The sequence below is a fragment of the Elephantulus edwardii genome, unplaced genomic scaffold (genome assembly GCF_000299155.1).
Source record: "Elephantulus edwardii isolate Elephantulus edwardi_28Jun2011 unplaced genomic scaffold, EleEdw1.0 scaffold00058, whole genome shotgun sequence".
Taxonomy (NCBI): Eukaryota; Metazoa; Chordata; class Mammalia; order Macroscelidea; family Macroscelididae; genus Elephantulus; species Elephantulus edwardii.
Window position 1 is genome coordinate 10,223,056 of NW_006399808.1, and position 13,587 is coordinate 10,236,642.

A 13,587-nucleotide genomic window follows, 5' to 3' on the forward strand; every position below is an offset into this window, starting at 1 on the left:
TCGCCCTCGCGCTGCGTCGCCCTCGCGCTGCGTCGCCCTCGCGCTGCGTCGCCCTCGCGCTGCGTCGCCCTCGCGCTGCGTCGCCCTCGCGCTGCTCTTCTGTATTCTTAAGTTCTGTATTTTAGAAATAATTTCACCCTTCAAGTACCATATTGGTTTTTTCACTTTCTCCCTTTTAGAATGCACACTGGAGTAGGTGAAGGGAGGAGTAGCCTGAAAGAAATGGATGTTACAGGTGTGACACTCAGTGGTCTGGAGTGGGACTAGCATTACAGAGTGTATTGGGGAAGAATCAGGGAGGAAAGTGTGTATGATAAATGGAAACTAATCTCTGCAAACTTCCACCAAAATCACAATAAAGAAAGAGGAAAATATTAAAACTAGGTCAGTATGTAAGATGAACAAAGATGCTTTAGCTACCAAAATCTCACTGCTCCTGAATTGGGTCCAGCCTACAACAGCCCTTCATCAAATTTCTGAGGCCCTAAATTGCATTGGGAAGAGACTGTACATTTTTCTCCCACGGAGCTGCTGGTGGATTTGATTTACCAGAGATATCAGCCTTTGGTTTAGTAGTGCAACTTGCCCTGCTATTTCTATCATGTCACCGAAATATCCTATCATATGAAGAATATTCCTGGGGCTACCTGTGCATGTAAATGTCTTACTGTCTCTTGTGTGTTTTACACGCCCTTGAGAGAAGTATTCCTAATTTCCGAGTTTTGACTCATCTTAGAGCTGTGCAGCATTCTCTTAATTGAAAAATAGCAGGAGAGCCAAAATTGAACTGACTCATAGCTGTCCCTCCAGCAGGTTGTCAGAGGCAGTACATCTCACAGGGGGAGATTGACCGTCTTTCTCCCTTGAGGCGGCTGGTGTATTTCTACTGTCTTTCTCCCACAAAGCAGCTGATGAGCCTCGTGACTTCAGGTTGTTAGAGCAGCTCCTTTGAGGCCAAAGATGAAGAAGTTTCAGATGAAGATATTTTGACACCCTAGGGTTAGGTGTGAGGTGGAGAGTGAGTTAAGGGAGAAGTGTCAGAACATGCATCTTCATCTTAAAACCTTTTTAAGGAGTTGAAGGATGAAATAATTTTGAAAATCTTTTTTGACTATCCTTTTGGGTTTTGAGATCCCAATTTCCAGCACCACAGTACCATAGCAGCTTGAAAAGAGTGTTACTGGTTAAGCTAAACTGTTATTTGGTTTTAAGAAGAAATCAAAGAATATTTTTGGTTTAAAATGTAAAGATTATTTCAGACAGTTTGAAGAATTCAGAAAGTCTAGAATTCATGAGAATTTGGAATTCTGTCCTGTATGCTCTCTTTGAGCAGGTTGCATTTTTGGAATCTTTGATGAAAATATTCAGCAGTGGTAGTCAGGCACCAACCAGTTCTTTTGGTTTCCTGGAAAATAAGGCAGATGTTCATGGAGCCAATCAGCTACACATTCCAATTCCCTTTCTTTTCCCAGTTCTCCTTTCTCTAATTGCTCCAGGCGAGCAGAGGCCAGTTGTTGTGTACATGCTGCCATCTCGTGGGGTTCTGTATAACTGCATGAGTCTGAAGGAACAGGCCTCATCCCTAAAACCCCAGTGCCAGACTGCTTGGGATACATATGTTCCACTAATTTTATAAACATTCATATTACTTTAAAGCTATTTGTTTATCCTTTAATTTAAAATACTTTCCATTGCTGAAAACACATGGTTTTAACAAATCATTAGTTGTTGTTATGTGCCGTCGAACCATTTGTGATTCATAGCAACCCTGTGTACAAGAGCCCTAAATGCTGCTTTATCCTGTGCCAACCTTGCCGTCTCTGACACACTCACTCCCACGACCCAAATCACAAAATCTCTCCATCTCATCGAGGGTCTTCCTCTCCTGCACCGTCCCTCCACTCTCCCAAACGTGATGTCCCTCTCCAAGGACCAGTCCCTCCTTGCAACATGTCCAAAGTATGTCAGATGAAGCTTAAGAATCCTTCAAGGAGCAGTCTGGCTTCACCTTCTCCACGACAAACCTGTTTGGTCTCCTAGCAGTCCATGGTGCTCTCAACACTCTTCTCCAGCACCACAGCTCAAAGGCATCAGTTATCTTTCTGAAGCAAAAAAAATAATTGGTCTGGAATGAATATCATTATTGTTACACCATCAGGTCAGAACCAATATATAGCTGACCCTCTAGCAGATTTTCAGAGGCAGTTAATCACATGGGAAGAGATTGCCCATCTTTCTCCCACAGAGCAGCTGGTGGATTTTAACTATGTGCCAGTGCAGTTCCTTATCACTAGGCTGCCGGAGTGCCTAAAAGCAGCACTTAGATGGTGCTATCAATTTTCTGTTGAATTGTATGATGAAACACTTTCTGTAATACGTAGTGATGCTGATAGATTAGTGGTTTCAGGTGGTGAGAGCCTGAGCCCTTCATGTAAAATTTCCATGAACATTTAAGGGCTTCAACAAATTTTAGTGATCATTGTTGTAATTAGGTGGTGTTGTGCTGTGTGAGACTCAAATTTTAGTGATCATTGTTGTTTTAGTGATCATTGTTGCAGTTAGGTGCTGTTGTGCTGAGTGTGACTCATAGTTATCCTATGAACAACAGATCTGAACGCTCTCCTTTGTTGTGCCATTCTCACCATTGTTGACATCATTCCATCTGGCTGAAGGTGATCCTCTCCTTTACTCTTCTTCCACCTTTCCAAACATGTTGTCCCTCTCCAAGGAATAATTTCTCCTAGCAACATGCCCAAAGTATGTGAGATGAAGCTTTGTCATCTTAGCCTCCAAGGAGCACTCTGGCTGTACTTTCACTAATAGGACATATTTATTTGTACTTTTGGTAGTTCATGGGATAGTCAGTACTATTCTCCAACACCACAACTCAGAGGCCTAATTTCTTCTATCATTCATTGTCTACCACTCAGATGCAGGTGATTGAAAAGACTAAAGCCTGAATCAAACACACTTAGCTCTCAGACTAACATCATTGTTCCTCAGTAATTTGGAGAGATCCCTGAGTGCAAACTTCCTCAGTGTAGTATCCCTTGATCTCCTGATTGTTGTTGTTAAGTGCCGTCAAGTCTTAGGAGACTCATAGCGACCCTATGAACAAAAGACTGGAACACTTGTGTAACTTTCATCGTTTCTTCAAGTTCATAGAGTTTTTGGAGGCAGGCTATTTCAGAAGTGGATGTCACTCCTGCTTCCAAGCCTGTTTTAATTGGAGAGCTCCACCAAACACTGTCTACCATGGGTAATGATTATCACATTTGACACATTAGATCTCCTGATTACTGGTACCAGATGTGTTGATTGTGGATCCAAGTAAGACAACGTTGTAGACAGTTTCAGTTTTCTCCATTTTTCTTGATGTTGAGATGCAATTTGTATTGAAGGGTGTAATTAAGCACTTTAGATTCTCCTCACTTTCAGCAGGTAAGGTTGTGTTATCTGCATAATGCACATTCTTGAGTTTTCTTTGACCCTGATGCCACTTTCTTCTTCATAGAATCTGATTACTCAGATTATTTTGCTTGGCATATAGATTGAATAGGTATAGAAAAAGGGTACAACCCTGACGCACACCTTTCCTAATTTTAAATCATGTAGTGTTCCCTTTGTTTTCTTGAAACTGAATCTCAATCCATATTGAAGACTGCAGTCCCTGACCTTCCACAGCAAGTGCTTCAGGTCTTCTTCAGTTTCAGCAAGCAAGGTTGTGTCATCTACATAACGCAGATTGTTGGTGATTCTTCCTCCAATCCTGATGCCACATTTCTCCTCATAGGGCCCAGCCTCCTCGATAACCTTTTCTGCATAAAGATTGAAAAGGTATGGAGACCAGATACAGCCCTGGCATACACCCTTCCCAATTTTGAACCATGCAGTGTTTCCTTGCTCTGTTCTGAAAGCTGCTTCCTGGTCTAAGTATAGATTCCGTGTTAGCACAATCAAGTGTTCTGGGATTCCCATTCTTCTCAGAGTTAGCCACAGTTTGTTATGATCCACACAGTCAAATGTCTTTGCATAATCAATGAAACAAAGACATTCTTCTGGTACTCCTTGCTTTCAGCCAAGATCCATCTAACATTAGCTACAATATCCCTATTACTACAGCCTCATCTAAATCCAGCCTGCACTTCTGATAGTTCTCTGTTGATGTGCTGTTCCAGTCGTTTTTGGATAATCTTCAGCAAAATCTTGCTTGCATGTGATATTAATGATATTGTTTGATAATTTCCACACTCTGTGGGCCGATTGGCAGCATCATAATGGATGGTAAAGAGATTGAGATTGTTCACAGTTTTGGTTTGCTTGGACCCCAGAGTCAACACTCTTGGCACCAGCAGCCAGGAAATTAAAAGATGTATTGCGATGGGGAAGTCTGTGGTTAGAGACCTCTCTAAAGTGCTGAAGTGCAAAGATGCCTTTTTGGAGACTAAGGTGCACCAGATATATGCCATGGTCTTTGCAATCACTTGCTGTGCATTGGAGAGGTGGACAGTGACTAGGGAAGATAGAAGGAGAATTGATGCCTTTGAGCTGTGGTGTTGGAGAAGAGTATTGAATATACATGGACTGCTAAGAAAACAAACAGAGAGTTTGTCCTGGAGAGGGTGAGGCTGAGCTGCTCCTTGGAGGCAAGGATTCTGAAGCTTCGTCTGACCTACTTTGGACATGTTCCAAGGAGGAACCAGTCCTTGGGGGGGGGCATCGTGCTTGAGAGGATGGAGAGACAGCGCAGGAGAGGAAGACCTTCGATGAGATGGATTGATTCGGTGATGGGTAATGTATCGGAGATGGTGAGATTGGCACAGGATAGGGCTGAGTTTAGGGCTGTTGTTACATAGGGTCACTGTAAGTCGCAGGCAACTCGACGGCACATAACAACAACAACAAACAACAGTGTTCCCTTGCTCTGTTTGGACAGCAGCCTCTTGATCTAGGTGTAGGTTTTGTATGAGCACAATTAAGTGTTCTAGTATTCCTATTCTTCTCAATTGTAGCCATAGTTTTCTGTGATCCATAGTTAGATGTCTTTGGATAGGCAATAAAACACAGATCGACATTCTTTTGGTACTCTCTGCTTTCAACTAGGATCCATGTGACTTCAGTAATGATCTCTGTGGTGCCACAGCATCTTCTAAACCAAGCCTGAACTTCTCATAGTTTACTGTTTCCTTGAAGCCACATCTGAAAATACCAAGCAGCTTTTTGACTATTTTAAAGTTTTTTTTTTTTTATTATTTTGTTTGTTTGTACCATCAAATTGGATCTGACTGATACAGGAGGAAATTGCCCCTCCTTCTCCAGCAGAGCATCTGATGGATTCGAATTGCTTGCCTCTAGGATTGCAGTGTAACTTCTTGCCACTAGGCCACCAGAGCTCCCTGATTTTTGACTATTTGATAGTTTACTTCTCCATCATTTGGATTGGCTCATATGTATACAAGTTGTTTAATTATCATTTTTTATTCTACCTCAGACTTTCTTTTCTTCTTAAAACACATTCCTTTTTTTTTTTTTTTATATGTGTGTACCGTCAAATTGGATGTGACTGGTACAGGCGGCGACTGTTCCTCCTTCTTCAGCAGAGCATCTGGTGGATTTGAACCGTTAAAACACATTCTTAAAAAGACCTTCTTTGTTTGAGATTCTTTGTGATTCCTGAATCTGATGCTGCACCTTTTAATTCTGGAAAATTCTCTACCATTGCTTCTTTAAATAGCGCCTCTCCTGCCTCTCTTTTTCTGGAACTCTAAGTAGATATAATTAGGCTTTCTTTTTTGTATTTTCAACTCATTTTTATCTTTTCGTCTTTGCTACATTCTGTATAGTTAACCAATGTCAGTTTATTGAATTCTTTCTTCTAGGTCTCTTCTTCCTCTTGTGTTTAACCTATCCAGTGAGTTTTTAATTTCATTAATTATATTTATCATCTCTTGATGTTCTGTTCCCCCCTCCTTACATATGCCTGATTTCTTTTTATTGTCATTGTGTACTGTCAGAACCGACCCAAATCCGATTCTCCATTGAGTTTTCAGAGGCAGTAAATTACATAGAAGGTTGCCCATCCTTCTACCTCGGAGCAGTTAGTGGATTTAAACTGTGTGCCTTTGTAATTGTGTAGTTTTTTACCCACGAGGCCATCAGAGCTTCCTGTTACTGTTAAGTGCCATCAAGCTGATTCTTTACAACTTACTTGTCGTCTTTCCCTACGTTACAACTTATTTTTTTAACCTATTTTTGTTTAAATTTTTTTCTGACTTTCTTATGTGACATTTGAAGTTATCTTTCCTAATGAAAAATACTGTTCTTTTATGTTGACATATCTGCCTACTCAATTCCTTGCTCTCAGCTTTACTGTAGGTTTTAGGGATAATGTTTGACTCAGCCACAATAATTTTTTATGTAAAACAAGGTAGTTGTTTTTTAATTCCCAATACTAAAACTCTAATAAATAATTAAAAAGTTAAAAAATTCATTTATACAATGTTAGCATAACATTACTGTTGTTTTGTTGGTTTTCTGAAATTTTAAAAAGGGTGTTACTGCCACAGACATCTAAGAGTATATTGTGTAGAGATTCTGGCCCGCTTTTTACTTATTCATCTTTGGGCATGTTAGCTTCTCTCTACTTTGCTCCCTCACCTGTAGTAGGATTGCTTTTTAAAAGATTAAATGAGTACCATGGTGTAGGGCCTCAATAAATATAAGACTTTGTTAAAATTTTTGTTAGTTTTATGTACTTTTTTTGCACTTGTTTTCTTGCGTACTTCTTTAAGAATCAGACTAATTATTTCTCCAAGTGTTTTGGTTTTCCTATTAATGTTTCACCACGTGTGGACTTTCAAATAGTACTGTCTCTGCTCAAGGTTGTCAGAGATGATGAAGATGGCACAGGGAAGGATAGTATTCAGGTCTGTTGTTATAGTTTCTCTGTGAGTTGTACTTGACTCAGTGGCACCTGACAGCAACAATTTGTTAGAAATTCCATTCAGAAATATTTTGACTGATGGCACCAGAGCACAGGTGATAGATAAAAGAGAAGCTAACTAAGTTGGATTTCATCGGAATTAAAAATATTTTTTCTTCAGTGTATAGCACCAGGAAAGTGAAAAGATGTTAAATGGGAAAAATATTTTCCAATTACATATCTAATCAGGGGACTAGGATCTAGACTATATAAAGAATTCTTAAAATAGTAAAATGATCAAACAGGTAAAAACCCAAATGAATTGTATTGGATTCTTTCCATCTCATGGTGACTCTTGTATTGCAATTTATGACTGTGCTCATAGGTTTCAAAACTATGACCTTTTGTAAATAGATCGCTTATCAGTCCTCCCTTCTAAGCTGCCTCTGAGTAGATTTGAACTTCCAACCTTTCAGTTCATATCTGAGTATGTAATTGGTGCCCCGGAACACCAATAAAAAAGAAAAATGAGTCAAGAATTTTAAGGACTTTTCTCCAAAGAAGAGGTAAAATTGGCTCATAAGTACCTAAAAGTTTCCCAGCATCATCATTCATCATGGTTAGCTGCTGACAAGTCAGCCCCTAACTCATGGAGACCTCATCAGAGTGGATTGAAACGCTGCCTGTCCTGTGCAAACCAGAACATGATCCAAAGGGATTTTACTGGCTGATGTGGAAATAGATGAACTGTCTTTTCTTCCTCGTCTCTTTTACTCTGAAATCTTTACTGAAACGTCTTCAATATTGGAGCCTCACACAAGCCTTTGCTGACAGGGAATAGTGATGACATATGAGGTGCATTGGCTGAGAATCAATCCTGGGACTCTCATATGGAAGACTAGAATTCAGGAAACGCAAATCACAACAAAAAAAGATAAACACTTCACAGTAGTGTGCATGGCCACGATATACAAAGACAAATAGTAACAAGGTTTAGGAAGAATGTGGAGAAATTACACCCTCCATGTGTGGTTCTTTAAAATGGGGCAGACACTTTGGAAAATGGTTTGGTAGTTCCTCAAAATGTTAAGCATAGTGTTATTGGTGTTGAGTTGATGGTGTTGTGTTAACTACAACTCACAATGACACTGTGAATGGCAGATGAAGCCTTGCCTTGTCTTGGATAGTGCTTCTGCTCTCCTCCCTGCTCTAGCCTGTTGTTACATCCCCATGTCAGAGCATCTCATTGAAGGTCTTTCTCTCTTTGACTGACCCTCTACTTTTTCCAGCATAATGTGATTTTACAAGGTCTGGCACCTCCTGACAACGTGCCCAAAGTATATGAGACGGAACTCTTGGCTCTGACGAGCATTTTGGCTGCATTTCCTTCAAGATAGATTTGTTTGTTCTTTTGGCAGTTTATAGTGTACTTCATATTTGACTTGCCAGAGATGAGCAGAATTTGGGTTAGCAGTGTTACTTGCTAGAAACTACACCCCCAGAGCTGCATATATTTGATCATATATCAAATATATGCACTTCCACTTCACACATGCTGTCGTTGTTATGTGCTTGAGTTACTTGTCACTCATTATGACCCCTATGTACAATACCTCTAAAGCCTGCCCTCCACTGAGCCATCTCACTGACTGTGACACAACTACCCCCATTACCTCATTTACTGTGTCAGTCTATCTCATCGGGGTCTTCTCCTCCTCATCTGCCTCTCCACCCTTCTGAGCATGATGTCCTTCTCCAAGGATTGGTCCCTCCTGGCCCTGTGCCTAAGGTATGTGAGACAGAGTTTCAAAATCCTAGCCTCCAAGGAGAAACTTGATTTCACCCTCTCCAAGACAGACCTGTCTGTTCTCTTGGTGTTCTATGGTATGTTCAATATTCTTCTCCAGCACCACAACTCAGAGGTCATCCTTAGTCATTATCCAGCTCCCAGATGCATAGCAAGTAATTGCGAAGACCATTACCTGAATCAGGTGCACCTTGTTCTCTAAACTGACATCGTTGCTGCTCAGTACTCTGGAGAGGTCCCTAACAGCATATTTTCCAGTGCAAGACATCTTTTGATTTCCTGATTGCTGATACCAAGAGGGTTGATTGTGGAGCCGAGCAAGCTGGAATTGTTAACAACCTCAATCTTTTCTCCATCTGTCGTGGTGCTGCGATTTGGCTTAGTGGTGAGAATCGTTGTCTTCTTGATGTTGAGCTTTAATCCATATTGAAGACAATAGTCCTTGACTTTCTGCAGCAAGTGCTTTAGGGTCTCCTCAGTTTCAGCAAGCAAGGTTGTGTTATCTGCATATCACAGGTTGTTCACAAATTTTTCTCCAATCCTGATGCCACAATCCTCCTCATAAAACTAGTCCTCTCTAATAATCTAGTCTGCATATAGATTGAAAAAGTATTGAGACAAGGTGCATCCCAGAAGTACTCCTTTCCTGATTTTTAATCATACAGTGATTGTCCGAGTTTTGTAAAAACATTGTTCTGGATTTCCCATTCTTCTCAGGGTTAGCCACAATTTGTTATGATCCACACAGTCAAATGACTTTGTATAATCAATGATACACAGACAATCCTCTGGTACTCTTTGCTTTCTGTCAACATCCATCTGATTTCATGATCAAGTCTCTTAAGTGCCACAACCTCTTCTAAACCTAGCTTTTATTTCTAGTAGTTCTCTGTTCCAGTTTGTTTTTTTTTTTTTATAATCGTCATTAGGATTTTGCTTATGTGTGATCTTAGTGAGACTGATAATTTCTACACTCTGTTGGGGTTACCTTTTTTGGAATGGGAATAAGTATGGATCACTTCCAGTCAGTTGGCCAGGTAGTTGTCCTCCAGATTTCTTGGCACAATCTGGGAAGCACATTTAGGGTGGCATCTCTTTTTTGAATTATGTCATTTGGTATTCTGTCAATTCCTGGGACTTTGTTTTTTGCCAGGTCCTTCAGAGCAGCCTATACTTTCTCTTGCACCACCGTTGCATCTTGATCATATTTTCTTAAAATTCTGTATCATCCAATTCTTTTTGATTTAGTGACTCTGTATACTCCTTCCATCTTTTTTTTTTTTTTTCTCATTTCTCCATTTATTAGAATAACCACATTTGGAGAGACACAAAGCACTTAAGCTTTACATGACTACAAAGTTACCACAAATTCCACACTTTTTTAGTCACAGATATTTCACTTACTCCATTTAAAGAAAAAGCTTTCAAAACATCTGAGTGAGCCTGATACTCAGAGACTCTAAATATATGGAAACTACATAGTTTTAAATGCTTGCATTTTCTGCCCTAATGTCCGAAAGTTGAATCCAGCATAAAAGGGATTGAAATGTGTAAGGTCATGATGCAAATGCTCCAGAGACAAGTGAAATTGATCTGTACAACATGGAAAAAGACGTAGTGTGCACAGAGCTTTGAAAGGGCTCACTGAGCCATCTGGGCCTCCATGGCTTGTGCAGTCCATTCTGGCGCTGCCTGACTGATTTTCTCCAAAAGGTTATTCACTTGGAAACAAAGTGATTGAATCTGTTTGTCCCACGTTGGCAAGGCTTCTCGTGTTTCATAATGAACTATTCCATCAATCTGATCAATAAATCCATTCATACGTCCTTCTGTTATCATTTGTGATGCTATTTTTTCTGCCTTAGCTGCAGGTATCTCTAAAAGGGCTCCAAGTTCTTCAAAGGTAATATTGTTATATAACTTGCTTGCAGACAACAAATTGTGTTCAATAACCGCTCTATCCAAGATGCTGGAAACATCTGCTGTAGTAGCTTTTTGGTGAGGCATCAGCATGGCAGCAAATTCCTGAAGTTGATTTCCTCTGATGATCCTATCTAGGTACATTTTCTCTAGGATCCCATAAGCAGCAAGTTGCTGGCACCTTTCATCTTTAAAAAGAGTAGCAAGCATTCGAGAACGCTGCTGTCCTGCTGATGCTGATATGGTACAGTGCAAAGCATGTTTTAAGGCCTCTAGTCTTTCACTTTCATGAACTATTGTCTTGTAAGAGAGTTCATTGTACCTTTGTGCAGCTTCAATGAATTTTCTTCTGTAGTCAAGAACACGTGCATAGCATACCTTATAATGTATTTGTAATTGTTCATTTGTTGACTCATTCTGAAGCAACGATGCTCGATTTATATAAGCTTCTGCCTGGACTGGATCATCATCCTCCAGATACAACCTAGCAATCTTCAGATAAGTCTCCAGTTTATAATCTACATTGTACTGTTTTTGTCCTGTTTCCAAAGGAATTCCCACCAACACTTGGGCTGCATTTCTCCAGTCTTCTTTCTCATATATGGATGCAAGATGCTGTCTTATTGAAGCAACCTGCTCCTCAAATGAGATTACTCTAGGTTGGATCTTCTCCAAGGTGAAATGATAGATTTCTTTGGCTGTGCTGTCAGGCAGGTTAGGCAGATGTGTGCAGAAGTCAGTCAGCAACTGTCGAGAAATCACGAGGCTGACATTCTCATTTACCATTGCTTCCACAAAGGCTTTCAAAGCTTCAAGTTGTTCTGTCCCAGATAACTGAATGGCTTTTACCAGGATCTGACGATATTTGCCCGCCAGATCTTTATGAGAGCCGCTTGAATTCATGAGCTGAGCCAAATCCTGTCGCACCGCTGCCACCACCTTTCCTCCCCATCTTCTTTTAATGCTTCCTAGATAATTCAATATTCTTCCTATGTTGTTGTTATGTCGAGTCACCTGTGACTCATAGCAACCCTGTGCACAACAGCCCTAAACCCTGATCAGTTTTGTTGCCTCCGACACACCTACTCCCATTACACCAGTCACTGAATCAATCAAAAGAGTCTTTCTCTCTTGAGCTACCCCTCTACCCTCCCAAGCATGATGACCCCCTCCAAGACTGGTCCCTCCTTGCAACATGTCCAAAGCAGGTCAGATGAAGCTTGCGAATCCTTGCCTCTAAGGAGCATCCTATTTCACCCTCTCTAGGACAAACCTGTTTGTTTTCTTAGCAGTCCATGGTATATTCAATACTCTTCTCCAACACCACAGGTCAAAGGCATCGTGTCTCCTTCTGTCATTCTTAGTTAACTGTCCAACTCTCTAATGCATGGCAAGTAATTGCAAAGACTATGACCTGGATCAGGTTCACCTTAGACTCTAGACTAACATCATTGCTCTTTAGTACTTTCAAGAGGTCTCTGACGGTAGACTGTCCCAGTGTAATTCCTCTTTTAATTTACTGGCTGCTAGTACCGTAGCATCCTTAAGTATTGCAACTCGAGACTTGAATTTGTTGTTTTGTTTCTTCACCTTAAGAAATGTCAAACAAGTTTGGCCCTTTTGATTTTCTGACTCCAGCTCTTTGCATTTTTCATTGTAATACTTTCTCTTGTCTTCCATGCTGCCCTTTGAAATCGTCTGTTCAGTTCCTTAACTTTCTGCTTTCTGCCCTTTGCTTTGATTTCTTAGTAGTCTAGTGCAATATTTAGAGTCTCTTCTGAAATCCTTCTCTATCTTTTCTTCCTCTTCTGTCTTTGTAATGACCTTTTGCATTCTTCATGGATGATACTATTTTTTAAATAATTTGTTTTGAAATTATGATTTTTAACGAACATTTATAGAGAAGTTAGATTTCCATTCATTCATTGTTAGCATGTTTTACCCCCTTTCCCTTCCTTGCTTCTCCCCAGTTCACTTTTTAAAAAAATATTCATTCATTATTCACAATTACTTACTTCCCCCCAACCACCCAATCCTCTTTGCAATGATATACCTCTTCTTCGGGGCTATTGTCATATGTATAATGCCTCATCATACATTTATTTTAGACAGTTCTTTTCTTCATCTGTTCCAATGCGATGACCATTATCTATCCACTTTTATTTTATTCTCCTCCCAACTTCCCTGCTTTATAACACTGGTGATATGCATTATTTGTTATTTTGTGACTGAGCTGTTTTCACTCAGGATGAGGTCCTCCAGGATCCTCCATATTGTGTAATGTTTTATGAGTTAATTGTTTTTCAGTGCTGCGTAGCATTCCATTATATTACTATACCATTGTTTTTCTATCCATTTGTTTGTTGATGGGCTCTTGGGTTGCTTCCATCTCTTTGCTATTACAAATAACACAGAAATAAACATGAGTGTGCATTTATCTGTTTGGATGACAGTTACAGTCTTTAGAGATGGAAGATATTCCTGCTGTCTCCCCACAGTTCCTCTGATCTTTGTTCGTTAGTGTTTAAGGCCTCAAATCTTTTCCTGAGATGGTTTTTAAATTTAGGTGAGACAGACTCATGGTCAAATTTTGCTTCCTGTGGATTTGTTTTAACCTTCTTCAGCTTTAGTTTGAACTTGCATATGAGTAATTGATGGTCTGTTCCACAATTAGCACCTGGAATATTTTGAGTATATACTTTAGGTTTATATTCAAGAGAAATGAAAACATACGTCTACGTCATTATTCATAATAAAAATAGATTAAAATGACCATATATTTATAAACAAAATGTAATATATCTGCACAATAGAATTTTTTTTTTCACTAAAAAGATTACATCATGAATGAACTTGAAAATACTAGACTGAATGGAAGAAACTCGTCACAAAACACCATACTGTATGATTTCATTTTCTAAAATATCCAGGAAGAAAC

General features: G+C 39.9%; 1 protein-coding gene and 1 pseudogene across 3 annotated transcripts in view; one reads left to right on the top strand and one right to left on the bottom strand.

Moving 5' to 3' along the window:
* Nucleotides 1-13,587, top strand: part of P4HA1 (prolyl 4-hydroxylase, alpha polypeptide I) — a 123,596-nt gene that overhangs the window by 44,697 nt on the left and 65,312 nt on the right. The window lies entirely within an intron of this gene.
* LOC102866199 lies at nt 10,371-11,585 on the bottom strand (annotated as a pseudogene).